The following is a 9619-nucleotide window of genomic DNA, read 5'->3' as shown; positions in this document are numbered from 1 at the left end:
AACACGAAGGCTTTCTTCTTCGTGAGGGGGTTTGGCGTCAGGGCATCTTTGTTTCCAGGCGGAACATTAGAGAACACAACACAGGTCTCCCGGAAATCCTGTATAATTCAACCAATCCGATGACGACTTCGAAACTCCTGAAGTGTTTCCACTTTTGTGTCCCATATGCATCAGACGTTTAGCCAACGTTCCGTGGGCGTGACATCTGAGGCTGAGACTAATCTTGATATGATGATTGTTTTGTTTGCTAGCTTTGAAAAGACACTGCAACGAATTGCAGGTTGGTTATACTAATTTTTCTTCTATAAAAGCACAATGATGTAGGATGGCTAATGAGTTTTAGTATGTATACGCTAGCTTGAATAGAACTAGCATAACAATAGCAGACTGCAATAAACACCCACAAATGGACAACTTACATTTTTTATATTCACACATAAACCTGGTTACAGCAGTTTGGGCCGTTTTCTGTGCTTTCCTCCACTTCCATTTCAAACATCCATGAGGTGACATGAACTACCCATGTTTCAGTAAAAGATGCCAGACATTTTGAATCATTGATATTTTATTATGTTTCTCCTCAGAGGGTCAGTCTGGTAGCTGAGCCCATCTCTTACAGGAATGAGAAGTGTTTTCCCCTAACATCTCTTCTCTCACACATCTACCCACAGCACATACACACCTTAGTAATCTATCACAAACCGGTTAATGTGATGTGTATATGACCGCCCTGTGCGACAATTACACATGATTATGGTGATCCACTCACATGAACATCTAGTGTGTTTTTACAGTTAGTGTGGCATGGACATCACAATTAGTTTGGCATGGCATCAGGGGAACTAGGAGAGCAGGATTTGAGCAGGCAGGAACCTGTGCACTCTGGACTGTCTCTCTCTCTCTCCAGGCAGATCAGCAAGCACTAGTGACATTCACAACGACAACTGCAAAACAGCCACAAGTTACAGGCGATATCAGACAGTGGAAGTCACAGGTCAGATGTGTGAGAGATACGCTGACATTTCTCTGTTTACCTGCTCTGTCTCACTGGTAGAATTTGATCTCGGCGTCCACGCAGTCAAAGAACAGATCCCCGAGTTCCTGGCCCTGTATCTCCCCACTTAGCATGGCCTCGATCTCCTCAAGACACTGAGACTCCAGGTATCTCATAGTCTCCTGTAGAGAGACTCCAGCATCCTGACACACACAAACACACAGGGAATATTGCAGATTCAGTGTAAGTTAAGCTCAGTGAGAGCAGTTGTGGCATAATATTTGATGATTACAAAAATAATGTCCACTTGTTCGGCCTTTTTAGGAAAAATATGGGTTACAGCAAGGCACTTACAATGGAAGTGAATATAGTTAAACTATTGCTGTTAAAATACTCACTGTTTCAATAATATACAAGACATAATCAATATGCATGTTAACAAAATCCCTTCTAACATTTTCTGTTATATCCAGTTATATCCAATTTTACAACTTTGTTGCTATGAAAACAATCTGCCATAACCAATAAAACCCTAAAAATAATTTAAACAGCTTTTAAAAAAAAAACTTTTATAAAATTAAAATCTATTATAAATTTAAAAAGGGCCCCAAACCACTTCCATTTTAAGTACACCACACTTAAACATTTATTTATCTGTTTGTTTGTTTATTTTATTTTAAGAAATTGAAGGACTATTTTTCTTCTTGGTAATTAACATTATGCCACAATTAATGCTGCTGACTGAGCTTAACTTGTATTGAATTGAATCCAGAATATTCCTTTAAACACCTGTAAAGCCTGACATTAAATAATAGTCTGAAAAATCCGATTTTTTTTTTTTATTAATTAGTAAAAAATTGGTGCAGTTGCTGATATTTATGTGGCTAAACTGTATAACAAAATTCTGATTGTAAATAAAATCTGTCTTTATAACAGTATAGCAGACTACTTATATAAAATCAGTTGTCACTCTGTATCTCCCTAATAATATGTCTTAAGATATGATAATTAAGTAATTATGATAAGTAATTATGACATTTAAATGCTTAGTTTTATGATCAAATCTCTGTAGTTTTTATTGTGGGCGAAAACATAAAATGCAATGCAATACAATGATAATTGACAGATGTACAAATAAATGTTCCTTAAAATTCTGATGCATCATATTTGATTCTCACATTTAACATTTTTAACAAAAAATGGGCTTAAATAAAGTTGCTTAATTCCATCTTTTTTGATCATGTTGGTAATTTAGAGGCTTTAGAAATTTGTGTATCAAATGTGATACAATATGCTTTATAATTAATGTTCAAAAGCTTAAGAAAACAAACCAAAAAGTATTTTATCAATAAAAAGCCCTTGTTCTCCATTTTCTCAGACTTACAGGACTGGTCAGTGCCGTCTGGTGGGCTTTGTACAGCTCGTGTTTGCGGTCCACCTGGTGCTGGAATCGAGGCTGTGTCCTAACAGGATCTTCTGGGCCGTACTGAGGAGACATCACCATGTTGACGGACCTCACGCTCTCCGAGAAGATAAAAGGCTTGAATACAGACCTGCAAGAGAAGGATCAAAGTGTGACGAGTGTGCCCTGGCAATGTAGGTTTGAGCGGATCTTTCAGGGTCACACCTGGAGGGGTCGGGTGTGGCAGTGAAGAAGTGAACGCAGGGCATGTCTGGGTTGCGCGGGAGGATGGACACCATGCTGCCTGTAGTACAGAAGCCCTCCGAATCCATACAGATCCCGCTGGCCTTGTCCCTCAGGATGCTCATCATCACCTCAGCCGTCACCGAGCCTGTGGAGAGGAAAAAACTGTTGGCAGGTACATATGACACTTTACATAAAAGACCTTCTTCAGACATTACAACAACATATGATCAAATGTCATATTTCAGTTATAAACTGGCATAGCAGGTGTGTTATATTGCAAATAGGCTAGCATAGATAACCATTAAAAAGTATGTTTTTGATACAAGTCCCTTATGCTTATCAAGGCTGCATTTATTTGATCACAGTAATATATTAAAATTTAATTTATTCCTGTGATGACAAAGCTGAATTTTCAGCATCATTACTCCAGTCTTCAGTGTCACATGATCCTTTTAATCATTATAATGTGCTGATTTGCTGCTCAAGAAACATTTATTAGTATTATAAATGCTGAAAACAGTTGTTGTGCTGCCTAATATTTCTGTGGAAATCATGATACATTTTCTTTCATTATTCACTAATATTTAGAAAGTTCAAAAGAGCACCATTTATTACAAATCTTTTTAACAGTTTAAATGTCTTTACTGTCACTTGTGATCAATTTAATGCATCCTTGATGGAAAAAAAAAAATCTTACTGACCCCAAACTATTGAACGGTAGTGTAGATTATATGATGACAAATGAACCTCTAAAACCGGCAAGTCAGAGTAACATCTGTAATTGTGCAATTATGTATTTCGTAAAAAAAAAATAATAAAAAAAAAGGCATGCATTGCATACCCCAAAAGAAAAATAACATATTATATTAATTGTACTAATAAAACAAAAATAAATAGCATATTTGTATTCTATAAAAATATATAAGGTATAAATTAATGTATTGTAATAATTATAATGTATTATAATATTATAATATAAATATATTATAATCCAAAAAAATCTATTGAAAAAAAAAAAAATTGCTAGTAGTGATATTTTGAGCCACTGGAAAAACAAAATCGTTATCTCAAATAGAACTAGTTACATGGCAATTCAAGTTACACGATTCAATATAAGCACTACATAGTTACATTCACCACATTCAATATATAAAATACACAGTATTATTATTACAGCTAATTATTAGAAACTGAAAATTACTAAATATTTTAAGTAAATCATAATGTCATAATAAAAACGATTTAGTTGTCCTTGCTTTTACTAATAATTGCTTTAAAAAAAGCAATAAATGTAAGTGCAGTGTCTAAACAGAAGATGGCAGTATTGAACATATTTTAATAAATCTACTCTTCAAAAGAACAACACTCTGGGATAGCAAGAGTAAGAATATAACTCTGCATCTTACTGCAACCAAAACACTTCAAAAACACATTTCAGAAACCTAAATATAACATTGAAGTTCCCTGTTGTAAACACAACCCCACTCCTCAGTCATGATGGCAGAGTAAAGCAAACGTACCATTGTGCTGCTGGAGGAGGGCTGTGCCGCCCATGTAGCGTTGCTTGGCCATTTCCATCCTGGCGGGGGGGTTGTCAGGGCTGAAGACAGCAGAGAAGCTGAAGTCCCCCTCTCCGCTCCACCAGCCCTGAGCCTGAGCCACAGCGCACAGCTCCGGATGCTCCACACAGATCTCTGTGCCTATCGTCAGCTGGTTAGAGATGTTCTTGACTCCCTCTGACAAAAGAAAGAACCTCCGCTTTATTTTTAGAGAAGGATTTTGTTAGATACAAGACTGTTATATCAATACAAATTGATGTGTTATCCTGATACAGCTATTGTACATAGAAATATAATTACAAATATTTCTGATTTTGAAAATGTTACATTGTAACATTACTAAGCAAATATATTAGTACATGTATATAAATAATTATTCATTTATATTGTAATATTACACATTTATTACATGTCATTGTGTTTACATTTTTGGAGTAAGGCTGTCAGTTTAACGCGTTAACGTAATTAGTTATAAAAAAATAGCTCAATTAAAATATTTTAACGCAGTTAACACACTGGCCCCGCCCCCAGACCTGTACGTCATCTTACAATTCATATAGTTGACTGTTGACAAATATGATGCAGGGCTCCATAAATGCAGTTATGCCCTAAAATTCAAGATATTGGTGCAAAAAATGCTCCTGTATGAGTTTGAGCAGGGAGAGCAGTATTACACAAGTGCTGATTTTGTCCCGAATATCGTAAGTTTAAATGTGATTTTATACAGCAGTTCAGTAATAAGAAGTTGATATTGTGTTTTATTTTACAACAGTTCAGTAAATAAGAAGTTGATATTGTGTTATATTTTAAACACAATATTATGTGTTTTTGCTCAATTTTGCAGAGAACATATTACCTTTAAAGCCATAGCAGAACTGTTGTGCGTCTCCGAGCAACTCAGCAGTGTTTAGTTTCTGAATGAATCCGCGTTTTGAATGAATCATGTGAACCAATGATTCAAAGCTCTATTCATAAAAAGAGCCGTTTACTTCATTCCTGAATGAATCAGCCATTTGAACGAATCGAATGAAGACATTTACCGCCACTTGCTGGCAGATTAAGTTTCTTATATAGAGTATAATTTCATAAATAATAATAATAACATTAAAGGGTTAGCTAACCCAATACATTTTTATTCTGTCATTATTTACTCACCCTCATGTCGTTTCAAACCTTTCTTTTGTGGAACATAAAAGAAGGTATTTTGAAGACTGTTGGTAACAAAGCCGTTTTGGTGACCCATGACTTTCATTGTATGAACAAAAAATACTGAGATGTTTCTCAGATTATCTTCTTTTATGTTCCATAGTTTATTTTAGGCCGTTGTAGTCTAAACGTTTATGTGTAATAAATTTTATGTTGAATCAAATAAAATATTTAAATGTTTCTTTCTTTCTCATTTAACACAAAAATAGATTTAAATAATCTTTTGTGGCTTGAAGTACTTTTGTGCAACATAAAAGAAGGTATTTTGAAGACTGTTGGTAACGAAGCTGTTTTGGTTACCAATGACTTCTATTGCATGAATGAAAAAAAAAGAGGTTTCTCAAATTATCTTCTTTTATGTTCCATAGTTTGTTAGGCCGTTGTAGCCTAAACGTTTATGTGTAATAAATTTTATGTTGAATCAAATAAAATATTTAAATGTTTCTTTCTTTCTCATTTAACACAAAAATAGATTTAAATAATCTTTTGTGGGTATTTTCACAGTCAAGCTTATTTTGCAATTAATTAGATTAATTAATCGACACATCATGTAATTAATTAGATTAAAAATTTTAATCGACTGACAGCCCTAATATATATATATATACATATATATAGTTCATAATATTTAAGTTAAATTTACTTTATCAAACAAAGTACGAGACTTAGAAACTTGGAAAAGGTTTTGGCACTTGCTGTGAACACACACACAAAAAAAAAAAAAAATCCAAACGGTTAAATGCTCCTGAAAGAAATGGTGTACTGTACTGTTCATGGTAAGAGTAAAACATGTTTTGGAAAATATATTTTATATAACATTTTAAAATAGTGTTTTTTGGGGGGCATTTTCCACAATAATAAACTTAAACTTCTATTATTTTTACTTTTTTTTTTTTCCACTTTAGCAATAATCTATCAAGTGTCTTCTTTAAGAGACCAAATTTATCATTTACCATATTCACTTATTAACTTTTGTTGTAATATTAACTTTTGTTTACCAGGATAAAACATAAATGTCCTTCATTTTGGATCTTTTCAGACAGATCGTGAGAGAAACACACACACACACTTAACCTGTGAAAACGCATTCACCACTGACCATGAATCATCTTTCCTCACCTGTGACTTTCTGTGCAGCCCAGAGTTTCCCAGCAGTCTCTAGGACCCAGGCTTCCTGTCGGTCCACTAGTAAGAAGGTATTATGGTAGTTAAAGGGTTCGGCGGTCTCTCTGCAGGCTCCGCCCTGACCGTGCTGCTCCAGCAGATCTGTGATCACATTCAGAGCGGCCCATGCGCTGTCCCCGCGCTCCAGACCCAGCCTCGACACACACAATATACATCAGCTGATCAATTTGAAGTCTAGAAAGCAGGAAGATAAAGACGTTTGCTTGTTTGGAGCTCACCGAACCAGGTCCATTCCCAGCAGAGCTTCTTCTGGATCCACAGGCTCCTTGGTCCAGACGGCCTCATTCCCAATACACACCCCGTGTTCATTAGCCCCCATCTCAGCCCCCCAGAGCCAAGCGGGTCTGCTCAGCACAACCGCATGAGTGTGCTCTGAGGAATGGAAATATATGTGCACTACATGGAAAAGAGAATCACCTGTAAATCATCTATGGTTTGGCCACAACTCAGCAACCACATATTTGGAGGAGAAAGGGGAGAAAATATGAAACATATATTGAAATATATTTTAAATAGAAAGTAGGTATTTTATATACCAATATTGATGAAATTAAAAAGTCAGTTCACCTCCACTGTAGATCCGGGAGCGTGTGAGGATGCAGGGTAACACACCAGCTCCTGCACCTCATCTCTCGGCCGGTCAGAGTTCTTACCAAATATCACATAATCTTCTTTTGAACCCGGAGGCAGAGATACAAAACAGTCACATGACCGAGGCGGTTCAGCCATCCTGTATCAAATCAATGCATAAGGATCAATGCGGTGGATCATATTCAAATGACAATAACATACCTATGCACAATGGAAAGAATAGCAGTATGGAAAAAGGACCGAAAATATGACATGTGTAGGCTTAGATACCTAGTCAAAAAAAGCTGAAAAATAAAATAAAAATGAATCTGGAACAGATTATTTCAATGTGAACTTGGACCACAAAACCAGTCTTAAGTAGCATGGGTATATTTGTAGCAATAGCCAACAATACATTGTATGGGTCAAAATTATCCATTTATTTTTCTTTTATGCCAAAAATCAATCATGTTCCATTAAGATACTTTGTAGATTTCCTACCATAAATATATGAAAACTTAATTTTTGATTAGTAATATGCATTGCTAAGGACTTCATTTGGACAACTTTAAAGGCGATTTTCTCAGTATTTAGATTTCTTTTTTTTTTTTCACCCTCAGATTCCAGATTTTCAAATGTTGTCATATTCTAACAAACCATACATCAATGGAAAGCGTATTTATTCAGCTTTCAGATGATTTATAAATCTCAATTTTTAAAAAAAAATTGACCCTTATGACTGGTTTTGTGGTCCAGGGTCACAAACGTTCAATAATTCAAATACTCGATTCATTTTTAATTTTGGAATTTAAACTCTGCCAAAAATCCAACTGCTAAATATAAATATTCCAAATAATTAAATTATTACATTGAAATATTCCAACATAATACAGAATAAAATGTTGCAGGAGCACTAATAGAATTTATTTTAAAAAATTAAATTTTATTTAGAATTAAAGGATTTTATTGAAGAAAAAAAAAAACACATGGATACTCCAATAATGATAATGATGACTGCGCATTAAAAAACTGAACACATTTTGTTCGTTGTTGGCGTCAAACAACAGTAATAATAGATATAATAATAATACGCATTTATTAAAATGCAATACATAAAACCAAATAATACTAACAACTAAAAGTCCTGAGAAAGCACGGCTGAGCGTGTCGTGCAGGTTTGTGCGCTCACAGGAGTGCTGAGGATTACTGTGGTGTTAAGTCTCTTATCGCCTGACCTCCATTTCACCGATTCTTCCGCTCCGATCTTCAGATGCACAGCACAAAAGCTGCTTTTAAGATCTGAATGCAGTGTTTCAGAAGAGAGGATTTTAAGATCTGATAGTCTATGGATGGCCTGTGTGTCTGATAACGGATCATCAATATAAAGATGCAATAAAACACATGCATCAAAATTAACGCGTGACAGCCATGTGCATGCTTAATTTGGCTTTTAATCTAACTGTCTAGCGCACGTTCGAGTGTATTTGATGAAGTTATTATTACCTTAATAAGCTCCAGATCGGTCAGCGAGCCTGTGAGAGGCAGGGCTGAGACTGATCAACCTGTTACTGCACACACTTCAAAATGAAAGTCCTCTTAACACAGCGACTCCTATCTTGGTAAGCTTGATCTGTGTGAGGCAGGGAAGAGAAGGATGCGAATCATCAACCTGCTACTGCACACACTTCAAAATAAAAGTCCTAGACTCCACTGAACCGATATTATTTACATATTAACCAGAAAGATTGCAACAGCAAAGTGTTTTGACATAGTATTTTGAAGAACACTCTATAAGGACGTATAATAATCCACAGAACTGTTTTTGTTATTATTTTGGAATAAATGTAAATGCTTAAAAACACTAAACTGATGAGATTTATACTTGGTTTTCATAAATAGAATAATTACATGTTAATGTAAAAATAGAACATAGATGTTTATTCTGGTTGTGTAAAACTTTTGAACAGAATGAAGACATTTTTCTTATTTTGCTTAAATATCATATTTTTCATTTAGTACTGCCCTTCAGATGCTACAGAAGATACACTGAACAAAATTATAAACGCAACACTTTTGTTTTTGCCCCCATTTGTCATGAGCTGAACTCAAAGATCTAAGACTTTTTCTATGTACACAAAAGGCCTATTTCTCTCAAATATTGTTCAGAAATCTGTCTAAATCTGTGTTAGTGAGCACTTCTCCTTTGCCGAGATAATCCATCCACCTCACAGGTGTGGCATATCAAGATGCTGATTAGACAGCATGATTATTACTGACTGGTTTTCGGACCCCCCCGGACCCCCCAATACAGTAAAACTGCACATTTTAGAGTGGCCTTTTATTGTGGCCAGCCTAAGGCACACCTGTGCAATAATCATGCTGTCTAATCAGCATCTTGATATGCCACACCTGTGAGGTGGATGGATTATCTCGGCAAAGGAGAAGTGCTCACTAACA

At 35.4% G+C, this 9619-nt stretch overlaps 1 pseudogene; it reads right to left on the bottom strand.

Annotated features, from left to right (window-relative positions):
* Positions 1–351: 351 nt before the first annotated feature.
* On the bottom strand, positions 352–8764 carry LOC107687337 (secernin-2-like; annotated as a pseudogene).
* Positions 8765–9619: the final 855 nt, after the last annotated feature.

This window comes from Sinocyclocheilus anshuiensis, unplaced genomic scaffold, assembly GCF_001515605.1.
Source record: "Sinocyclocheilus anshuiensis isolate Anshui unplaced genomic scaffold, SAMN03320099.WGS_v1.1 scaffold1661, whole genome shotgun sequence".
NCBI classification, from domain to species: Eukaryota; Metazoa; Chordata; class Actinopteri; order Cypriniformes; family Cyprinidae; genus Sinocyclocheilus; species Sinocyclocheilus anshuiensis.
This window is presented reverse-complemented; position numbering and strand designations above follow the sequence as displayed.